The 24835-nt window shown below is 41.4% G+C and overlaps 1 protein-coding gene across 1 annotated transcript in view; it reads left to right on the plus strand.

The window, feature by feature from the left end:
• The window catches only part of ANKFN1 (ankyrin repeat and fibronectin type III domain containing 1), a 1946563-nt gene that overhangs the window by 1524926 nt on the left and 396802 nt on the right, over positions 1-24835 (plus strand). The gene's annotated exons all lie outside the window — the stretch shown is intronic.

Genomic DNA, 24835 nt, shown 5'->3' on the forward strand with positions numbered 1-24835 from the left:
GCGATGTGGTTGGCTATTTCCAGCCTGACAATCATTTGTGCTGATGTGTTCTTTATGGTTCCTATTATGGATAACTCTTTCTCGGGTAGACCTATGAACATGCTTTTGAAATACTCCAGTCTTCAGATGAATAGCACCTGGGTTACTGAGATGGTCAACTCATGGTAATGGCGGGAAGAGCCCTTTTCAGCATGTGGAGAGTAATTTACAACTGCTGTACACTGCTGCAATTTGCATTTAACATATTAATTGAAATATATTATAATCTATTCACATTCCATAAACACCCACACATAATTCAATTGTCTTATTAACATAATGGCATACAATGAGTTGTTAATAGTATTAAATAATAGTGTACGAGTTGAAAATAGGACTGACAAAACTATATTTATAATAACATGTTATTACATTCCTGACACAATTTCCTCATGTCCCATGTATGGTTATTGAACATGGAATGGCCTTCCTAACAATTATACTCAAACTTGTATCACACATTATATCTAACTAATGGACATGTATTGCCTTCTTAGTGTTCACTGAAATTGCTTCATGTTCAGTTTCTTGATATTACACGGCCCACGGTAGTGGCCGTGTAGTTATGGTTAAATTGCTAATCTCATAGAAAGAACACTTTTTGGGCGGGTTATAACTTTGCTACCCCTGGACGAATCCTCATCAAACTTTGGAAAAAAGTATATGACCCACTCTGAATTGTTTTTGCAAATTCTGGTGAGGTTTGGTCCAGGGGTGGCAAAGTTATAGGTGGGTCCCAAAATTTATTTTTTTCCCATAGACATAATGGGAAAAAATGTAGCGCACGCCTACAGCTCAAACCGCTGGATGGATTTCCACCAAATTTACGGCAGGAGTGGTGGCTTAGTCCCAAAAGCGTGCTTTTGTTAATTTGGTGTAAATCCGTCCAGTAGTTTTTTTTTTTTTTATGAGCAAACGTAAGGCAAAAAAATTAGTGATATCTATGTCCGCTCCGCGGACACACTTCCCTGTTCGCTCCGCGGACAGGACAACGATTGGCTAATCGGCTTGTGTCATGTCCGCGGATATGCAACGTGTCTGGCGATTGACTGGAGTGAGGCGTGAGGTGCGTCAATTGTAACAATGCGCCCGCCATCTTGGATCACAGTGTGGCGGCGAATAGAGGCATAATGTAATTTTGGGGAGTGTGTTGGTGTGCAGGAGTGCTTGGGGAGGGTTGGGGAGTAAGAGATGGGTCAAATACTGGATTTGTTCAGGTGGCAGGTGCCCCTGATGTGTTTGCCATGTCTGCGGTCTTCGCGGCTGTCCGCGGATATAATAAATGCACTACTAGCTATTTTACTTTGGTATGATGTTGGTTTTGGGTTGTTAGTAGAGCATTGATTGTAATTAATATCCCCTATAAGCAGCCCACATAACACAGTCAAAATGTTTGGTAGCATAGGTGTGTTATGCTGCAGTGGTTGTGGCCAGGGCCTAGAGTCTTGGATGCATGGCTGAAGGCCATAGGTCCGCGGACACACTTCCCTGTTCGTTCCGCGGACAGGACACCGGTTGGCTAATCGGCTTGCATCATGTCCGCGGACATGCAATGTATCGGGCGATTGACTGGAGTGAGGCGTGAGGTGCGTCAATTGTAACAATGCGCCCGCCATCTTGGATCACATCGCGGCGGCGAACAGATGGATAATGTAATTTTGGGGAGTGTGTTGGTGTGCAGGAGTGCTTGGGAGGGTTGTGGAGTAAGAGATGGGTCAAATACTAGATTTGTTTAGGTGGCAGGTGCCCCTGATGTATTTGCCATGTCCGCGGTCTTCGCGGCTGTCTGCGGATATAATAAATGCACTACTAGCTATTTTACTTTAGTATGATGTTAGTTTTGGGTTGTTAGTAGAGCATTGATTGTAATTAATATCCCCTATAAGCAGCCCACATAACACAGTCAAAATGTTTGGTAGCATAGGTGTGTTATGCTGCGGTGGTTGTGGCCAGGGCCTAGAGTCTTGGATGCATGGCTGAAGGCCATAGGTCCTTGGACACACTTCCTTGTTCGTTCCACGGACAGGACACCGATTGGCTAATCGGCTTGCATCATGTCCGCAGACATGCAACATGTCCGGCGATTGGCTGGGATGAGGTGTGAGGTGTGTCACATTGTTTCGATGCGGCTGCCATCTTGGATCACACCACGGCGGCGAACAGAGGCATAATGTAATTTTGGGGGGTGTGTTGGTGTGCAGGAGTGCTTGGGGAGGGATGGGGTGTAAGAGATGGGTCAAATACTGTATTTGTTTAGGTGGCAGGTGACCCTGATGTGTTTGCCATGTCCACTTTCTTCATGGCTGTCCGCGGATATAATAAATGCACTACTAGCTATTTTACTTTAGTATGATGTTGGAGTAGTAGAGCATTGAATGTAATTAATATCCCCTATAAGCAGCCCACATACCACAGTCAAAGTGTTTGGTAGCATAGGTGTGTTATGCTGCGGTGGTTGTGGCCAGGCCATAGAGTCTTGGATGCATGGCTGAAGGCCATATGTCCTCGGACACACTTCCTGTTCGTTCGTGGACAGGACACCGATTGGCTAATCGGCTTGCATCATGTCCGCGGACATGCAACATGTCCGTCGATTGGCTGGAGTGAGGCGTGAGGTGTGTCACATTGTTTCGATGTGCCCACCATCTTGAATCACAGCGTGGCAGCTAACAGAGGCATAATGTAATTTTGGGGAGTGTGTTGGTGTGCAGGAGTGCTTGGGGAGGGTTGCGGAGTAAGAGATGGGTGAAATACTGTATTTGTTTAGGTGGCAGGTGCCCCTGATGTGTTTGCCATGTCAGCGTTCTTCGCGGCTGTCTGCTGATATAATAAATGCACTACTAGCTATTTTACTTTTGTATGATGTTGGTTTTGGGTTGTAAGTAGAGCATTGAATGTAATTAATATCCCCTATAAGCAGCCCACATACCACAGTCAAATGTTTGGTAGCATAGGTGTGTTATGCTGCAGTGGTTAGGGCCAGGGCCTAGAGTCTTGGGTGCATGGCTGAAGGCCACAGGCCTAGACTCTAGGCCGTGACCACAACCATCACAGCATAGCACACCCATAGAATCAAACACCCATCAAATATCCACAACCCAAAAGTTTGTGTACTGTTTAATTTGTAGAGTTTGTATGTAAAGTTTTGTCTAGGCTATGCAGTTAAGATTGTAGAGCTTGTAACTACATCATAAAATACCCTTGGAAGTAAACATTTTGGATTGTGGTGTATGGTTAGAGGTTTGCTTGAATGGGTGTGTTATGCAGCAGTGTTTGTGAGTCAATTTTTTTAAACTTACTGGTTGAGTTTTTTGTGGTTGTATGCAGTTTTTTCATGACATGGGTAACTGGACCAGACAAACGTTTTTGATCTCTGTGATAAAAGAAAAGATCATATGTTAGAGTAGGTAGTTCATAATGAGTTATTGCATTGCATAATAGACATTTCTGTTTTTTTACCCTCATATTTAGTACTTTACAAGTAATATAGTTCAAACCAGTGTACTGCGCAATTTGCTCAGTTTCTGTGTCTGTTTTCTAAATCATTGGGTCTGTGAGAAAAAAGAATCCATGCTGGATAAAAAAAAATCCTTCTATGCTGTCGTACAATATATTTCTTTCAACTGTGTATTTCTTGTTTCTTGCTAATCTTCTATCTGTTGGCTTGTTGCAGATTTTTTGGGGCAATTAGATACCTGTTGGCGTATTCTAATTGCTTATTTCTACTTTTATGCTATTCATTTATCTGTTCGGTTGTTGCAGATTTTCTGGCGCAGTTAGATACCTGTTGGCGTATTCTAACTGTATATTTCTTGTTTGATTTTAGTGGTATTTATTTATCTGTTTGCTTGTTGCAGAATCATGGGGCAGTTAGATACATGTTGGAGTATTATAATTGTGCACAGTTTTAAAGTTGAAGTTTTGTTTATGTTCATACACAGATTACGTATTCAATTTTGGTTTTAAGAATATTAAATAAGCGTTTACAAAATTTTCTGGTAATCTCTGCTTTAGAGTAATGGTACTAACATTAAATTCGAACCATCCACAATTCTTTTTTTATATATGCAGTGTAGTGACCTGCATTGGTTGTGGCTCCTGCGTGCTAGATTATAGCTAATATTGTGAAGGTGTTCTTACGAAGTGATTCTTGACCATGTGTGAATCGAGTCAGCTTACAGTGTTTTTGGTACCATCTGCATTGTAACATAAAAGCATTACTATTGTGTCTGTATTGTAAAGTGGAGCTATCTGATTATCTGAATTGCAGGTAGTACATAATCTGCCATCGTTTGCAATTTGTACAAGTTTCTGAAATGGAATGTATTCACAGTTAGGTATGGATACATACATGAAGTGTTCATTAGGGACTTCTTCCTGTGCCACATGGCTGCAGAGAGTGCATGTATGTTTCCACATGCATGAAATCTGGAAGATTTCATTTATAGGTTTGTTTTTGTTTTCCAGTACTTGTAGTAGGTACATTAGAAATTCTTGTGGATCTTCTTGTGAGTTTATAGTGAATGTGACCATTCCAGCACAGTAGCCCAATTCCTGTCTTATTCCATGAACACTGTAAGTGTTGTCAGGATTGTTGTTTGCATTTCTATGAAGGTCTCTAATTTGCAAACACAATTGGTCTTTACTGTGTAAGTAAATGTTCTCAATAATTGGTGGTAATTGGAATAGAATATTTATTACTACATTTGCGTAGCAATCTACAGCAGTTGTATTTGAAAATTTGAATGGACCTGACAGTTCTGTGTCAAAGTCATTTGTTTGGAGTTTCAAAGTCAGTATGTTTTGGAGCATTTCTAAACATGCTAGTGTTTAGAATGTTGCTTCTTTGAAGAAGTAGTTGAGTTACTTTGACCAGTAGATTCTTCTTTGGTTGTGGTACTTGATGAAGTATTAGTTTATTTTTTTCTTTGGAGGAATTGCAGTGATATCCTGTATCGTTTCAGTTTGAAGTAGTTTTCTTTTACAACATCTTGCTTTTTGTGGAACAGGATAGGTTTTTAGATGGGGTGCAGAGTGAACGCAGCCTATTGTATTCTAGAATGCAAGAAATATCTGCATTTACTTTACTTGCATCAAAATTGATTAGAAATAGCCCGCCAAGTGTACGTAAGTATGATAGTGCTACATAGCTCATGCCTTCTTTAAAGACTTTGCTACCAATATCTATTAATGCTTTATCTAGGGTAAGACCTTGTGATTTGTGAATGGTAACTGCGTATGCTAGAGTTAGTGAATATTGTTCTTTGAGTACATACATGTCTTTGAAAAAAAGGAAGTGGGCTGTTGAGCGTCCTATCCTTTTAACTTCTGGTAGTTTGTCAAAGAGAATATTCACAAATTGAATGTTGTTGTCACGTGGGTATGTTTGAAAGCCAACAACTGTACCAAGTGCCCCATTAACTAGTCCTTGCTCCACGTAAAGGTTACATTTAAGCATTACTCTACAGTTTAAAGATCATTTAAATATTTTTTCCAAACCAGCTGTGTTGGAGATAGAATTTTCTAAGGTATTTAGTCTTGGTGTGGCTTGTTGACACATCAGTAGTGTCATACCATGTATGTCCAGTTTATCTGTGGAGCACATTTCAATTATTGGTTGCATTTCTTTTTTTCAACATCGTTTCATTGAATTTTGAACAGCTTGCAAGAGTTGGCTTCAAGGACATACAATTTACATTTGTGTGTGCTAATTGTTCCATGACATCAGTAGCACATGAGTTATGGCCATAGAGTGCATGGATGTGCCTGGTTTTTAATATTGATGGTGCTTCTTGAGATAGTACACCAACTATAATACTTTTAAAAATGTTGGTGCATGTGAGGTCTGCAGATTGGCGCATGTTTTCTGTTAATTAACTGCATTGGAATTGTTGCCAAAGGTTGACATTTCCTATGCTGCCAAGAGTTTTATGGCACAGTTTGTGCCCTAAGGTTTTACAAATAGGTTCAGCTTTCACTGGTGTCAATTGAAGAACATCTCCGAAAATAATAATGGGTTTTAATCTGAAGAGCTCTTCATAGTGTGTTTTGAGGACATCTTGTAATCTGAGGTGAATCAAAGCCAACATTAGGTTGGAGACCATGCTCACCTCATCTATTAGCAGCATTTTCATTGGTTTGAAAACTCTGCGTAGTTCCATTGCAGCTTCTGTGGAAAGTTTATAATAGTCTAATTTGTTTTGGTGTTCTACTGGAAGGAGTTTAAATCAGTGTTAAGTGACACTGCCTATGTTGTAGGCAGCTAAACCTGTGGGGGCAGTTACAACAGCTGACAGTTTGTTATTTGTCAATTGTTGGAAGAACTTGCTGATGATTTTGATTAAGAAGGTTTTGCCTGAACCAGCTTCACCACTCACGCATGGCAGTATAGGTTTGTAGTCTTGGCAGGTACAGATTTTATTTTGATGTTGCACACCATGTTCAATTTGTTTTGATATTTCTTGGAAAATGCTACACTGCTCATTGTTCAGTTGTGATTTCAGTACAGCGAAGTCTTCTGTAGCTTGTTCATACTGACACATGGTGTTTTCTACTTCTGTCATGGCTAATTCTGCCTCATTTGCTATTAGTGGTTGTCCAAGTGGTTCTTGGCTTCCTGTTACGGAAGGTTGACTACTGTCGGGTGTGTCCACTTGTAGTTTGGCCTAGAGTTCTTCTTCATGGTGCTGTTCATTGTGCAACATTGTTTAGTACTGTGCAAATGTTCCCTCTAATTTTTTGGGGCTGTGTGCGCCAAAGAATACTTGTGTGCAGGCTGTTTTTCAGTCATGTGCGCAACCAAGTGATGCAATGGCAGTCGGCGGCCACACTGTCGCGCGTGACTCCCACCGCACTACATCCCCACATCAAAAGACAGCATTAGTCCACACATTACTTTCCATGCTAGTGTTTAGAATGGTAAATGTTTTGCGTGTTAGTCCAGTCCTTCACTCGTGTGGTTAACAGTACATCCCCTTATTATTACATTGGGCTGCTGCCATTGCAGCCCAGTTCGAGTGAGGCATCTATGCTACTGAATATGTATCACCCTCTTAAAAATCTCTTTTCTGGAACATACACACTATTTAATCAACATTCAATAATTAAAAGGGCATACGTCTCAGGTCAAATGCCAAGTGTGATCTGCTATTGTCCATTTCTTTTCTTTCTGCATTCTAAAATGTGCCAATTCATGTTCAACATAAGTGCACAAATACAAGAACCAGAATATATATAATGCATTAGAATAAAGGGGGCCAATCACAACAGGGGAAACTAAGTGTTCTCCTGAATAACGTAAAAGCCTTTTCTTAATTCCTGCACGTGAAGAGTGAGGCCCTTAAACTGTTGTATTGCATGAATACAATCAATGAAAACAAGGAATGCAAATCCTCCTCCCATACCCCAGGTCTATGATTATGATCAATGCTTGAACCATGCCGCAAAGAGCCCAGGGGGTGCAGTTCATCACAAACAGTGCCAGCCTTCAGATCAAATAAAAAGCTGCGCTCCTTTCACCTTCTTGCACATCCCTGGCCTTGACCCATGACACTTTCAACAACACCAGAGGCCAGAGCGAACATCACATTTTCAAACTCTTCTAATCAGTTTTTCAATTAACTTGATACCAATAGCTTACATTTAGCTGGCCATGTTATTTACAGAATATAAAATGCCATTATGTAAACCCCCCTACATTACAGACAAGTACGTTTATCCACGCACTGTTTTGATTGTGCCACGTTATTGCTAACGATGTGATGGTTTTTAGATTTTAATTGGCCGGTGTATTTATTTCGATATTACTAACATCAATCTTGCCACCTTATTGCTGAGGTTTCATAGAAGGACGCTTCATTTTACTGGCGGCTGCACTTAAAGAGCATTTAGGTCAAGCCATTATTCACCAATTCTATCAATTACGCAACCCTAGCTATGGGGAGAGAATCCTGTGACCCCGCCAGTGCTATTCCGTGCGTCCTTACACTTCAGCAAATACCCCCAGCTGCGATCAGACTCAGGGCTGTCTCCTGCTGCCAAATGCCTCAAAACCCCTTCATTATTAGTTTACAAAAGACAGGGTATGTGGGTTTTGCATCTCGGCCTGATAACAAGTGAAATGGGTGGTAGCATTGACATTTCATGCAGCTTGTTGTCCTCTGCGTGTCTAAAGATGCTAGTCCTTCAATGGTCAAGAACACCTGCTAGCATTCTTTTTGCCAGTGGTGAGCTGCCAGCCACAAGCTCAACGATTGGAGGAAGTGCCTGCCTTATCTAAGATGGGCAATATTGGCAACATGTTGTATGGGGCTAGTTATGTAAACACCAGTATGCCCCAATCACACGCACAGAGTCGGAGCTCATGAGTTTCCCATTTCATGCTTGAGAAATACATCCAGTCTTGTTTTTTTTGTTTACATTTTGGGACTTTTAGTCTTAAATTCAAAACGGGAACGGCAAAACTACAAGTCTCAGAATTCAAAGAAACATTTCTGCTCACGGATTGAATAGGGAAACTTAAGAGCTTTGATACAATAATTGTGCCTGCTGGAAGTAGTAAAGAGGCTGTCCAGCTACCCACAAAGGGGATGTGTGAAAAGCCAGTGCAAGAGGGAAGACAGAGTTTGGAGGCCACAAGACAAGCAAGAGCAGGTAGGAGCACATGGCCCACGAGCAGTGTAAGAAGCCAAGGGCAAAAGGAACAAACCCTCAGCCTCCAACCTTCATGGACATTGTGGCCATGTAAATGGAGGAGTTGTGAGGGTGAACGTTGAAGCATTGGTTCGGATGCCAAGATTCCCACATTAAAATAAGGGATTCTAGCAAGTCTGGCTTCCTCCCTGTTACCCAATCTGTAAAGAAGAGTCAGTATGTCTGTACATGGCACCCTCAAATGGCACCCCAGTGTCCCAGTAACGTTATCGTGCCTCCAACCCTCCCGAGTCCGGGCCAGTACGTCATCAACATTTCTAAACCTACTCTTTTCCGTACAGCTGCAGCACCTCATTTAAGAAATGCTTTGGCTGCAGAACATATCCTCTGAAAAGACACCTAAACTAAAGCGTCCAGACTCAGAGACCTGGCTGGCTTCACACAGGAAGCTGGTCACAATCCCAGGCCAAGCCAACCACCCCTACACACTTCTACTTTGAACACTCCTTACTTGAGGGCTCTGTACATATCTTTTAGCAATCCGGTCAGTGAGGGTCACGCTGCCTCTGGGCTTCAAGTACAGAGCCTGACCGCTCAGTACACACAAAACAGCACCAGTAATGTCGGCCGCGCATGGGCATGGAATTAGGCTGGGGCACGACGCATGAGTGATCACAGCCTGCAATATACCATTCACACCAAACTGGAGAGCTCCAAGTTGCCACGCCTTACATAATGTCAGAGGGAGGAAGCACCTGTTTTTGATTGGCTGTAGCAGTGCAGCAAAGCCCTGCTGCAGCTAATCATATCAAGCATGGTGTGTGCACGGCTCCTGTGTGACCTCCTGATTGGATGAGCATATTGTACATCACAATGATGATCAAGGGAGGGCAGGGCAGGCAATTTAATGTGCGCAGTGATTCAAAGAATATGCGCGGCTTCAGAATCAAAGGTGTGCGGCCGCACAGCCGGGCACCTTACAGGGAACATTGGTACTGTGTAAAGTTTACGTCTGTTATAGTGCTTTCATTTGCTTTGAAAGCGTCTTCATAGGAGTCATATGTATCCAGTTCTCTTCTTCTTTTCTCCATGGTTTAAAAAGTTGAAGCAGGGACATGTAATACAGTTCTTTATGTTGAAGAGTTTTTAATGACAATTTGATATGATTAATTAAGCTGTGTTTGGTAAGTTTCACTAAGCTGCGATTACAATTTACAACTCTGTATTTAACTTTCTTTTCATCTGGTTTAATATTATTTTTGTATGTTTAGTTTTGGGCTACGTGGTGAGACACATGGTTTCCAAAGTGCTACTCCTGTTTGGGTAGTATGTGTCTAGTAAATCGTTTTTCAAATGTCTTGGCTGTTGGGACCATTTTTGGCTATTGTTTCTATGTCCGCATATGATTTTAGAACTCTTTTTCTAGATTTAGCAGGACCAAGACTTATGCATACTATATTGTCAGATTCTCCATACAAGGCAGTAACAGTTAAACGGTCTGCAGCTTCATATCAGCCACATTCTCTATGAGAGAGTATTTGTATGCCTAAACTGTACAATTTCTGTGATAGCGTTTTGTCAGATGATATATCATCCCAGAGGTCCTGAAGCTCTGTTTTCTCTGCTTTGGTTAAGTAGGCTGTGGCATATTGTGCAACTGCAGTGGAATTGTCTGCAATGTACTGTACATCTATGTTTGCATTCCATAAGGAGGGCACTGCTTGCATTGTAATCATTGATGTATTTTGATTCTTCTGTTCATTTTATGTAATATGTGTTCTTAGGTGATTTACCTTTGACACTATGGGGGTCATTATGACCATGGCAATAGGGGTTTAACAGGGCCGGAAGAGCTGCTGGCACTGTTAAACCCCTACCGTCTCATTACGAGGTTTGCTTGCGTTACCTTGTAAGGACGCCTGGTAAAACAGCGAGCAGACCAGGATGCAAACAAAGTGCCCATTATTAACGGGTACGTTGTTTGCATCCTCCCCTTTCCCATTGAGCCTTATGGGGGCTCGAATGGGAATGGGGATGTACCGGGTCCAGGTTCTCTGAATGGGGAAATACCAGGCCCTGCAAGGTTGGAATGGCCCGGTAATTCCCCATTCAGGGAACCCGGACCCGGTACCCGGAATGGGGGTAGCCATGCCACAAATAGCAGCATGGCTACCTCCAGGGTCGTAATGACCCCCTATGTCTGACTGAAGACATAGGCGGTCATGAAGTTGTTTAATGAAAACTTCCCTTTTTTTATATTTGCGACAACAATATTTCCCACGTGTGTCTTTGAAATTGTAAAATATGTGCATGAAGGTCACTATGTGTTATTTGAGAAGGGATTTCACAAGTGACATATTTTTGGATGAACTGCAAAATAGTGGCATCACTGTCCTGACCAAATTTAGGAGCATCTTTACTCCATAATAGCATGTGGATGTATGGTGCTCCTCTGGCTTGGTATTCTTTTCTCCAAAAGAAATGTTGAACTTCTCCAAGGGGAGGAACAGTCTTATTACAAATAAAGTGTAGCATAGCAATTTAGCGATGATGGAAATATCTTGATACATTTACAGGATCTAGAGAGCAGAGTTCTCCTCATGTTTTATATCTATGTTTGTTTTGTTTTTGTTTTCTATGCGTAGGAAATCGTGTAAATCTTCCCATGCATATTCTGCACAACTTAATGTAACAAACCAAGTGGGTGGGCCAAGGTTTCTTATCATACAGTGTACGTCTCTATGACATCGGAACCAGTATTCTTTTGTATCACGCATGTTTGTTAAAAGATTTGTAATACTTGACTGTAAAACCTCATCTTTTTCTTGCACTTTTTGTAATAATTGTGTAGCTGACATATTTTGAAAATGGGTACCTGATTTTAATGTGTGTGCAACTCCGTAGCATAGAGTTGCTAGATCACTTTCAAGGAGAAGGTGGAACATGTATTCCATGTTTTGTCTGAATCTGGGTTTGTCAGAATATATTTGTAAAGAGCGATATTCTGATGCTGTTATCTGTGTGGGTCTATCATCGTACCTTCCTCCTTTTCCAGTAGGAAAGAGTAGAGGAAAGGCCAGTGCTTCTATACTATTTTCCCATATGCTGATTGGAGATCTTTTGGCTTGTCGCATTTGGTACATTTCCAGTGCATCATCTATAGTGTCTTTAGAGTGCAAAGGATGAATTGTATAATGGTCTACAATATTGGATTCTGTAGCAGGATTTAAAAGTTGAAATGGACCAGTTTTTGGTGACTCTTGAATTATTTCAAGGGTTTCTCTCAGGTTTTCTTTAATATTAATTTCTTTGTAGTATGTATTGTTGTTTTTTAGATATTGCAGGCCTTGTCTAACTTTATGTAAGTCAATGAGTTGTTGCCAATTTATTTTGTCTTTTGTAGGGACGCCATTTACTAAGACAATTAAAGATTGATATATTGGCCATTGCACTCCTAGAATGTGTACATTTGCTTTGAGATCTAATGGTAAATAAACTACTTTGCCACAAATGCCTTTCACTAATTCAGAGGGAGGTAATTTTGTTGTTTTTGGTTGAAGTTGTATTATTGCTTGAAATGGGTGCACTGTTTGAATTATGACGCTCTCATATAAATTTAATTGTTGCAGGGGTTTTGGTAGTGTGAATATTAAAAAAGTTATTTGTGATAGCATGTGAAGGTGTTTGGTTGTTGTCAAGTTGTGCAGTGCAGTAATTGCAAAGTATTAAGGGGTCAGTAATGTCATATTTGTTTTCTGCTATAAGGTAGAGAGCTAATTGCAACCATTTGTCTATAGTTTTTGTGCTACTTTTAAAAAAAAGTCCTGTGGCAACACACACACACGGTTTGGTACTTCAGCGGAGGTACTTTTAAACTTTAGTATTTCTTTTTTGTATGTGTTTAATAGAAGGTTGCTATTTGTACAATAGTTGCTAGTTTGTTGTAAAGCTATTACATTTTTTAAGTGGGTTTCACTTCCAAAATATTTTCTCTGGATATGCTCTATTTCTTCAGGACTTTTAGCATAGTAGAGTTTTTGGACTTGATTTCTTATAGTTGAATGATGTGTTGATATCATTCTGATATGATGGAAGGTGCTTTTGCAAATAGGTCCTGAAATGCAGGCTAATGAATGTCCTTGTAGTCCTCTGTATTTGCGCACTGGACAGGCATCCATATTTTGTAGTAGTTTCATTTTGAATTTGTCTTTGCTTTTTACATACTGATTGAGGAACGGGCGTAAAGATTTGAAAGATTTTTTGGCAATGTTACACATTGATGTGCACGGCCATTTGTTGACTGGATATTTTGGTTCAGTAGAATGGAGAGGTGATACTGAGTTTTCTGGGGATATTTTTGAGAGTTTTTCATTCCCTCGTCCACTGCTATGTATGACAATTGTGTTTGTTTGCTCTTGTTTATATGCTTCTTCATTAAAATATGGTTCTGTGGGCGTGGCTTGACTCCATTCACCACCACAGTTGTTTAAGAAGCTATTTTTGTTGATATTCCGTTGAATGAGAAATCTTTTTTGTAGTTTAGTAGTTCGTTTTGTGAGTGGTTTCATTCTGTTTAAAACTAAAATAAATAACTTCATTTTGAGAAGGATTGCACTGTCTATGAGAGTTTCTAGGATTCATTTTCTACGGTAGGTTTTAAGGGTTGTGCATGATTTCTCTCCTGTTTTTATAAGGTTCTGAAGGACTGTGTGGATGAACATTTTTTGTAAAATATTTTTTTTGATATGCTTGCTTGCCACTACATCAAGATCTATAGGTGGAGCGTTAGCAGTAGTGGTAGCTGAAGTCTTGTTAATCACTTTCTGTTTCATTTTACATTTTTATAGAGGAGGGAAAGTTCCTGTACTGGAAGCTTGTTTTGTTTCACTTAATGACTGTATTAGCTGTTTTGTTTGAACTTTTTGTACAAAATCTGCTAGAGATGGATGCTTATTTTGGACACTTTTATTTTGATTTGCTCTACTTCTGCGTTGCTTTCTATGGATTTGCTTTTTGGTAGGCCTTCTTTGGGGTATGTTGGAGAAAAAAAGAAAGTGTGGGTTGGGCTGTTGTGCAGTGTATGTGTGGTTTGTGCATGAGTGTCTGAGTATGATGGTAAGGATGATTGTGGAGGTGTGCGATTGTGCAATGCATAGCTACATCAAGTTGGGAAGGCTATTCTTGTATTTGTGTGTTACTATATTGGGCTTCAGATGACAACATAAAGTATGCAACTGGTAAGGGGAACCACTAATACTACATCTAATGGTAAAGGCTTAATACCCTTTTTTGTTCTACAATACTAAAATGCTAGTGTGTTTGAGTAACAGTTAGAACATTATGTTAGTATTGTACTTTTTTGTATGGAAAGAGTAGGTTTCTTCCAAGTCCTTGTTCGTACTTTAGAAGCTGCTGCTTTTCAGGACTGTGGTCTTCCATGCAATTGTAAAAGAAAGAAGTTAGTGAATATGTGTGTTTTGTAGCACTTTTGTTAATGTAGACATTGTTTTTGTTTTGTAGTAGTAGCTTTTTCTTACAACTGAGCATAGTATGCACATGCACTTTCCTTTGCCTATGTGCGTCCTGTATATATTATTTAGAATCTGTTAGTTGAATATGTTTTACAAATGAGTATAATAGTAAACGTATAGAGCACACTTGTTTTTTTTTAATGTTATGTTATTGGATGTTAAGAGATAGAAGAAATAATCATACGCATTTTTTGCTATTTTTACAGGGTAAATGGCAGAGATTGTACAAAAAAGCATGCAATGTATGCGTTTATGAAGGGGTGGGAAATAAAGCAGAAGGATTTCATATAGAGGCAGTGGTGTTGTTTGAGCCTTTCTAATATTGTCTGTGTGTATGTTTGAATGAAGATGTACTCAGCCTGGCTGTATGTAATTTTATAACACACTGGACAGTTGTTTTCATAATAATACTGTTATTTCTCCTATCTTATAATATGAAATAATATTTTTGTTAGATAGGTTTGTGTGTAAACAAAAATTTGGAGAGCAGAAAGGTTTGCAATTGACACTTCATCATAGCAGATGGGAGAAATGACAGTAAGTTAATTTTACAGTTTATACAGGGTAAGTGTCAGTTACTCTGTTTATATTTTTATTTATTTTATTTTACATTGTTAAAGCGCTCCCACACAGCCCGCAGGCATCGAGGTGCTGTTACAGGAATTGTTTGTTTTTTAGTAGCGTAATTATTTTGTCTAAGTTACGTATTTATAACGCGCTTAAACACCCAGAGATTTCAAAGCACAGACCCAGGGATCTAACCTGTGTTGCTTTGTGTCCTCTTGCTTCCAAGGCACGCACGTTGCGGCTGAGCTATGTTCCCGGGATGTATTTTATTCCTTGAAGAGCTGTGCATGTACTGTGTAGAAAATATCATACCTGTAGTCTTTTTCCATGCATGTGGATGTGCATGAATCTGCAAGTAGAAATCTTGGGGAGTTTTATAGTATTTGTTGCTGGAGCTCCTTTGCAGTCACAGCCGAATTGTACTGAGAGTGATCAATAGTACATCTAAAGTGCTGATATGTGATGATAGAGTTAGATGTAGAGTTCTTGGATGTGATTGGTGGATGATTGCGTGACTGCTTAACAGTAGCCAATGAGGAAATGGTGCAGAGAGTGAAGTGTAAAGTGTAGAAGGGTTGCCCCAGTGTTACGCGCTCAGCGGTCACTGTGATTGTCCGCAGACATGGCGTGCCACATCCTGGGTTTCTCAGCAAATTCAGCATGGAAAAGGGACTGTAGGGATCAGCCAATCAGATGTTGAGGTTGTGGTCTGTGTTGAAAGAGGCTGTGTGTAGTGAAGATGGCAGAGGTGGAGAAAGTCAGGGTGTTGGTGTTCGGAGATATGTTTGTTGATAGTTTGGAGCAGTATGCTAAATGTGGAATGTGGCAAATAATTTTAATGTAAAAGGAGTGGAGGTGGTGTGGAGTACTGTGCCTGGTTTTCATTTGCAGGCAATTTTGGAAGTTTGTCAGGATATGGCTAGGTTCAATAGGCCAGATGTAGTTGTCCTGCACTGTGGTGCTGTTCATTCGGTCTATGTCAGTGCCCCTACTTTGTTGCAAGATCTGCAAAACTTGGTTCAGGCAATCATGAAAGTCCTTCCAAATGCCATGGTTATTTTTTCTGATTTGTTACCTAGGGCAGTATGGGACAGTAGTTCTGTTTTTTGTCCTCAGCAAAATATTGCTAGGTGTTTAATTAACCAAGGCGTGTTTTCTTTTATGATTAGAGCTGGGATGTTCTTTTGCAATAATAACAACATTGAATCTAGAAATGTTGTTTACTTTGAAGCAGATAGTATTTCTTTATCATTCATGGGAAATGCCATGCTATTTTGGAATATTTGGATTGCTTTGGAGAAGCTAATGTGAAGATATCTGGAGGAAAATAAGAAAAAGAAAACAAAAAAATACAAAATATAAGGTGTTTCTGAAGCATCTTAAAAAAAGAAAAAGGCTCTTTTCAAAGCCAACCTCAAAGGGGAAATGTGGTACACTATTTACATTTTCATTCCCCACTCTCAGATTTTTTGATGTGTCCGCGGACACCCCGTTTGTCCACGGACAACGCGTATTACATACGGGGATTCTGGGGTTGAGAGGCATGCAAATGAGACTGAGCAGAGCAAGGGATTGGTTAATAAGGTTTACTGGGTATGTTGTGTAAGGAGAGAGTTTGTCAGTAGACCAGATAGCTATGGCTGTGTGTTTCAGAAAGCAGATTGTTTGGATTTTGGGAGATTCGTAGATTAATTGGTTGGAGGTGCATGCAGATCGCTATGGAGTGGCTGCACATCTTGGATTCTCTCCTGTGGAAGTGCACCGGCATGGAGTTTGTGGAATGAAGTGTGTGGATTTGGTACCTCTCTGTGCTTCTTTGGTGACACAGCGTCATCCAGACATTATTTTTATTATTCATTGTGGAGGGAACAGTTTAGGACATGTGTCTGGAATCTCCTTGCAATTTGCAATGAAAGAAGGATTTGGGAAAGTCATGGACATGTATCCAAACTCCAGAGTAATTTTTTCCCGTATTGCGCAGAGACAAATGTCGTTGCATTCTTTTTCATTTGGTCCACAAATGGAGAAAGCAAGGCGCAATGTTAACAAGGCTGTTTGTGCCTTTTTGAGAGATGTTGGTATGTCCTCTTTTCAGAATGAAAACATTATGTTTTGTAGCACACACATTTTTCGCAGAGATGGAGTACATCTTACCTATGCAGGCAATCAGATTTTTCTGCGAAATATACAAAATGCATTGCAACCTTTTTTGGAATTACAGCAATCCATTTTGCAGTAGGTGTTGACCATTTCAAGTTTTTGAAACACAAAAAAACACCACAAAAAGGCTCTTTTCAGAGCCACCACTTCCCCCTATAGAAAGGTGCAATGGTTCTGATAGGGCAGCACTCCCAAAAAATAAATGTCCGCGGCCTGTCCATGGACTTCTAAAAAATGCACAGGGCTCTGCACTATTTATTTGTCACTTCTATTTTTAAACTGTGAAAGGTGGCTCTGAAAAGGGATATTTTTCTTTTTTTTTTGGGAGGGGTTTTAAACATGACACACAAGGAAAGGAGGGGAACGGAGGGTAAGGAAAGGACACCAACCACAGGATAAGAAAGTGCAGGTAGAGAGAGGAAGATGTAGGGTGGGCCCTAATCTCGAATGCACTCCGAAGGTTCTCCCCCCTGCAGAGTACTGTGTTGCATTGAAAGGTAAGGGTCAACAGAATCATGAATGGCCTGCAAGGCAGCTGGAGGGACACCCGCACTGGTCGTAGACACATTGAACACCAAGAAAGGGCCCAAAAAGGTCCAGAAAATATGTAGATCGGCAGGGGCATTGTCTGGGACATGTGCATTGGTGAACTTTTACTGTAAAATACCTTGGATTGCTCAAAAAAGCACTTTTTAAATGTTCAGGGGCCCGGACAGTGTCTGCAAATAAGGACACACACTCAGCGTGGGTGCGGTCACATGAAGACGTCACAGACACACAGACACTTTTGCGAATGGATAGCTGTCCGCAGGAGACCAAATGCGCATGGACGGTTGTAGGCATGGGCGTGGGTATTCTACGGACAGTGTTCTGGTCCCTGAACTAATTAAAAGTGCAACACATGTGCGGCAGACAGTTCCGGACAGGCGCAATGTTTGTAGCACCCAAGTGTGTGATGCGCATCTGCGCGGGTGTTCTACGAACAGTGTTGAAGTTCCTGAATAAAATAAATGTGTGTCAAAACTTTGCGGACAGGCGGACGGGATATGTGTTCTATGGATATATTCATTCTGGTTGCGGACATTACGAACAGGGGGGGTGTTCTTAGGACACCCTGATTTTGGATGAGTGCGGACAGGCGAACATCTTGTGTGTTCTAAGGACACCTCCATTTTAATTATGAACAGTACGAACAGGTATATTGTCCTTAGGACACCCCCATTTAGGTTAATTGCGGACAAGCGGACATCTTTTGTGTTCTAAAGACGCCACCATTTAATTACGAACAGTGCGAACAGGTATATTGTACTTAGGACACCACCATTTTGGTTAATTATAAACAGGCGGACATCTTGTGTGTTCTAAGGACACCTCCATTTTAATTACACCGTTTTGGTTAATTACGGACATAACGGACACCCGCACCGTCCGTGGACACCCAAACTGCCTTTTAAAGAATAAGACACAGCATACACCAAGAACACACTTAAAATGTTATTATTGTTTAACAGTATAACAATTACAAAAGAGAGGGGATGCAGAAACTGAAAAAATACAGGGGAATTAGGGGTTTGGACATGATGTATGGGAGGGGAGGAATGAATGGAAGTCTCATCGTAACGTTTTTCTTGCTGGGGAGGGTTTGAGGATAGTTGGCTGGGACATGGACAGGGGGAACTTGTACATGTGGGACAGTGATATTTCATCTTTTCTTTAATGTGGTACTCAATAAACTGTTTTAGAAGACTGAAATATTTATTTAACATATCCATTTTTAGTTCCTTTCATTTCAGAGGATCTTCTAATGTCTGTCTTCATATATTATACTTGTTGTCTGTATGGTCTGTTAAAATAAAGTATGTTAAATACACATAAAGTAATGGTTATTAATTGGCTTACATAGAGAAATGTTGTGTCTACCATTAGTATTACTGTCTTCACTCATTTAATCTCGTGGGAAATTTTCTTCCAGCCATTCCAAAGTACTGGACATTTCTGTGCAAAAATAAAGAAATATTAGTTTTAGTGTACGCAATACATAAAATGTATAAATATATGAAATAAATATTGTGTACTTACTAGATTCTTAAAAACTTTTGGTGTTACTGCTGTGTAGGTATGATCTTGCTTTTTGCTGCACAGTTTCTGTGAAGTAATTTTATTGGAGGCATATTTATTTTGTTTTGATATATTGCATTATTTTGGAAACGCTATTTCAGTTGATGGTTGGTGTTTACATATACAGTTTCCGCTTCTTATTTATTATTAAATGTAATGTATTAATGTGGTGCTTTTTGAACATATTTGATGTTTTTATTGTATGATACAATAATGTAAGATACCCCCTGAGTTTTTGGATAGTGTTGATGGTGACCGCGTCCATCCGCGGACATGCGTACGGTCCACGGACATCAAAATCACTAGCCGGGCAGGAGGTTCAGTATTTTATATGTTATATGTATGTAAGCTAAGGGAGTCTTAATAAACATTTATAACATTTACATTATCTATATCTATATTCAGTAAAAAAACATTATGGTTAAGTTGCGCTATTAAAAACCTATGAAATTCAGTGAAAAAAACTGTTAAAGGGACGTTATGGTTAAATTGCGCTACTAAAAACCTATGAAATTGAGTGAAAAAAACTTTGTTAAAAGGACGTCATGGTTAAGTTGCGCTACTAAAAACCTATGAAATTCAGTAAATAAAACGTTGTTAAAGGGACGTTATGGTTCCACTTAAAACTGAAAAACCCTTGAAATTCACCACTTATGGTAAGCTAAGCAATCATTACTCGCGCCACCATCGTGCACTGCTAAGACTAACACCCAGGACATCAAAGATGACATCACAAATGTCATTGATGACATCACTGATGACACCACATGTGCATTTACTTTTCATGAAAAGTCTGTACAAGGGATTATAGTAATGTTGATAACAAAAGTGTGAAGGATTATTGGAATAAATATCATGAGGTATGTAGTGCATTAAGTAATGCATTGATAAGAATACCATTCTATTATCAGGTTCTTTCCAGTATACTAAGCTACTCATGTAGAAACACAGGCATTGAGTGCAACATACATGATGGATGTGCAATATTATTAATCTTACCATGTTGAATAGTAAAATGATAAATGCTTTCTATTACAGTTTTGTCTACTGTACAGTGATGTCATCAATGACATTTGTGATGTCATCTTTGATGTCCCGGGTGTTAGTCTTAGCAGTGCACGGTGGTGGTGCGAGTTATGGTTGCTTATCTTACCATAACTGGCGAATTTCAAGGGTTTTTCGGTTTTACGTGGAACCATAACATCCCTTTAACAACATTTCTTTTACTAAATTTCATAGGTTTTTAGTAGCGCAACTTAACCATAATGGCCCTTTAACAAAGTTTTTTTCACTGAATCTTAAGTATAAGTAATGCCACTTTATATTAGTTTACCAAATGTGCTTCATATTCAGTCTTTTCATCACTTTGTCATTAGAAATGCTGACATGGCTTTGTTTCACGCAATTGATGTGCTTTTTTTAAAGTGACTATTTTAGTCAATACATTATAGCATTGCAAATGAATTATGATTAAATGTGTCATATTGTTTGTTTGAGGCAATATGAAACATATATCAAATATCAGTTACTGATGAGTAAAATAAGATATTCTTAGAATCACATTTTTAAATAACATTAAGTTACATCTAGTAATTATTTACTGTTTCAAATATTTTTTTTAATTATTAAACAATTATTAAACAATTACAACCAAAATTAACCTGTGAAGTTGTCTTTCAAGTTTCCTTACACTTTTTTAAACTTTTATGCAGAACAAACCCCATTCATACAGCCTAGCTGTCACTCATGCAGTGGGGTGGCTACCCTGGCGGGATAACCCCCCAGCCTATCAGGGCAGAGTGCGACTTAGGTTGCCTAGGTCCCCCTGTCCATGGTGCCTATTCCTCCTTTCACACATCATTTCTACCCCAGACTCAGTGGCGCCGAAAGGATGGCTTCTGTGCAGAAGGCTGCCAAAAGGACAAACAAAGGATCCCTGACCCGGGTTAGGATTTCAGAGAAAGACACGAGAAAGAAATATTATCAAAGATCTGGCAATAAAAACCTACCGGAGAAAAGTCAATAATAAAATAAACCGGCGGTATGTTAGAGGCTGTCCCATAGGAAAATATTTGCGGTCGAATATTTATGGTAGTTACCACTGCCACCAGCCAGAAACTTTGGAGAGAGGGACTGGACGGTACCCTCTCGAAAATGAACACTAGGGAAAAACTATAAACCCTTTCCAGTACTTCCATAGTAAGATGGGTTGTACTGGTTTTGTTCATAACTATTGACTAGTAAAATCAATGGGGACTTTACATGCCCTCGGAGACAGTAGTCAGTCCCAGGGTATGGAGTCTATGTTTGGGGGTCATTTGGGGGTCACTATGACACCCCTATGTTACTGCACTGAGGGTGCTGTGTAACACACATGCAAAAAGATTATACCTATGAGGGTGAGAAAAACCCCATAGACCATAAGCACACACATAGCCTAAAACACACACACCAGCAATATGTCTAAGAGTGGGAAAAAGAGTCTCACTCTTAGCAGGAGAAAAAAAATAAACCCCTCAAATCCAGCAAAGCTGCTGGGGGACTCTATAGGTAAGGAAAATGAGCATTTTAAGAGAATTCTCCCTAGCGGGTAGTCCTGGCAGGTTAGCTGACCAGGAAGAAGTCATTGAAGTACGGCACTGTGGTATAAGGTACTCTGTTTAAAGAAGAAGTCTAACGTGTTTCATACATTGCTTTGGAATCATCCTGATAAACTGACACATATTATTCTTGATACAGTAGAATTGTAAATGTATTTAATTTCTCAAGATGAAGGAGAATTTGTGTTGAATTTTTGCTATAACTGGAAAGACAAAGATTTGTCATAAAATTGAGCTATTGGTTAACATTTAAGTGTATAGCTCTTGAAGCCAGTAGAACTGTATGATCCAAAGTTAGTTACAAAAAGGAACTTGTTTGGTTGAATTTTTTAGTAGAAATCCGGCTTTGAATCCGGGGAAAGGGAAATAACCCAGGTTAACAAGATATACAGTTATTGGGTCTAACTTGAACATAACTGTTATTTCTGTTACATTTGAATTGCCATATATTTCCATTATGAGTTCGATGTATGAATAAGTGTGAGTGACAGATTCCTTTTGTCACAGTGTTTTCTTCAGTTTATTTTGATAGGCAGGGAACTCCTCATTAGGTCAGCGAAAGTGACATGTTTATCAAACCTTTTTAAGCTAATAAAATGGCATCTTCTGAAAACCCTTTACCAAGTTGTCCATCTCACATTTCTGACCCCTCATATATGATGTAAGGAGAGGGATTGGAATCAGTTGATACAAACTGGGGATTCAACATGACTATGGTAGACACTAATCCCAAAGATGTTTAATCTGAAGAAAATGTGTGTACACATACTCCACCCCTTCTTAGATCACATGCGCCATCTTTAGGACCTGTCTCTACAACTACCACCTCTGGGGAGGACATTCATTTCTCCAGCATGGGGTCTGGCATGGATTCACATGCTAATGAATATTCCCTGTCGTCAGGCTGGGAAGCCTCAGTAAAGAAAAAATCAGTATCAGTTTCGTTTCTGATCTGTCTTAGTAGTAACCAGTCACTGGTCTCTGGGTCATACTGTCCCCAGCCAATGACTGCCCTCTCCCTAAGCCCCACCCCTGGCAGCCATCCTCAGATTTTTACCGCACGTTCAAATGTTCGAAGTCCTTGTGCTATAGCTCTCGAGCTTTTACTGCGTTTTGCGCTTTTTGAAAGAGATTTATCTCATTTTTCAGTTTAATCGAGCCTCAAACTCCACGGTTAATACTTCAGATCAACGGGGACCCGTTTCGGATTTATCTACGCCCCTCAAGGGTGAAGTTTTCATCGAGTTACGCTTTTTGGAGACTTCCTGAAGTTTCTGAGGCCTACCTCGTGGATGAGAAGAACATGGCCCAGGAGAAGGGAAGCTCGACTCCCGGCAAACTGTTCAGGATCTGCCCTGGATGCAACCTACAAAATGTGTTCAAGGAGGACGAGCATTCGAAATGCCTTTACTGGCTCCATGAGTACAAAACGCACGTGGAGAAGGACTGTGCGTTTTGCATGAACATGTCGGATCGGGAGGGATCGTCGGACCCATCTCTCCAACTGGCTGGAAGGCAAGAGCCCAGCAGGTGAGAAGAAGAAGAAGTCTGAGCGGTCTTCTAAGTCCTGTGAGGGTGCCCTGGCCACGGGGGCCCAACAAAAGACAAAGCACCGCGAGTCCGCGGGCACCGGGAGCGCCAAATGGTCGGGCTCCTCAGCTGCCAGGCAGGGGCCCCTTCACCGACGCCACCAACCACGAGCCACCACTCTGGCTCGGGGAAGAGAAAATCTGAGAACCCAGCTAAGCTTCTGGAGAGGCCCCAGTCGATCTCGAAGGATCAGGCCGAAGGGGAGCGAGGCAGTGACCCTCCCCATAAGGTGAAGGCCTCAAGCGCGCCCAAGTTGGTGAAGGCCTTGATTCACCCAGCTAAGGCCTCTATCGAGGCAGTCGCTGCGGCCCTGGTGAAGCCTGTGGAGGCTACCCCAGTGGAGGAGACCTCGGGGCCCAGAGTTTCCCTGCCTCCGCGGAGGGAATCCTATTTTAAGCCCATCGAGAAGACCCCCGAGAAAACCCCAGTGGAAAAAGAAGGGAGGCGGTGGCCGTTATGGACATGGACACAACCTCCGAGGAGGAACTGACCGAGGATTTGGAAGAGGCCCGGTTCCATGGGAGAAATCCCGACGATGGGGACGATGAGAGCGAGGGGGGCAACGATGACCAGGTTCTCGTGGAGGAGGAACAACTGTCACTCCCGGCACGCCCGTCGCAACCCGAGCCGCAGGACAACTCAGCGGCCATTTTGAGGGCAATGCAGGCTTTATGCACGTAGATAAGGATGAGACTCCCCCTACCCCCAATGGACGACCCAGCTGTACCGGGTCCATCAGGAAGCCCTCCAAACAAGAGGAGGAGAATTCATCCTCACAGCCTTCTCAGCCTTTGTCACCATCCCCGGTCCCGAGGGATGACACGGGAACAGACACGCCATGACAGGGACGGATGATGACGGCGGTGATGACGGGACTGGCCTCCTGTCTCCGATTCCTCGGGCGTCCCTGTCCGACAAGATCGGCTCCTTCCATGACATGATTGCAAGGGCATCCAAGCTTTTTCAGCTCTGCCCCGAAGAGAAGAAGAAGGAAGGTTTCCTCTACCAATGGCACGAGCCCAAGAGGAAGACGGTCCTCGCGGTGCCGTTGCTGGATGACATCTGGGACGAGGGACTTGCCCTCCTCAAGAACCCCTCCACGACACCTGCCAAGAGGGACCGGTACGAGAAGAAGTACCGGGTCCCTGACGCCGCCCAGCCGACCCCGATTTCGGTCATCTCAGCAGCGGCCAAGAAGAAAGCAGGGGGGGCATTGGCTTCATCTTCAACTTCCCAACCAGACGGCGAGGGAAAGAAGCTGGACACCGTGGGACAACGAGTCATCTCGTCGGCAGCAACGACGATTAAGGCGGCCAACGCCCTAACGATTGTGGCCCACTACGACAGGGAATTGTGGTACAAGATCCCCCTGTTGGACTTTCTCCCGGACGACAAGAGGGCAGAGGCCCTGGCAATCCTACAGGAGGGTGAGGTGGCGTCGGACCACGCCATAACTGTGGCCACTGACATTGCAGACACCGGTTTCCGCCAGTTGGGCAACAGTGTTTGCCTTTGACGGCGGGGGTGGCTCAAGGCAACAGATTTCCACCAGGACGTGCAAGCCAAGGTTTTGGGCAT

The sequence above is a fragment of the Ambystoma mexicanum genome, chromosome 3q, assembly GCF_040938575.1.
Source record: "Ambystoma mexicanum isolate Mex_15411 chromosome 3q, UKY_AmexF1_1, whole genome shotgun sequence".
Taxonomy (NCBI): Eukaryota; Metazoa; Chordata; class Amphibia; order Caudata; family Ambystomatidae; genus Ambystoma; species Ambystoma mexicanum.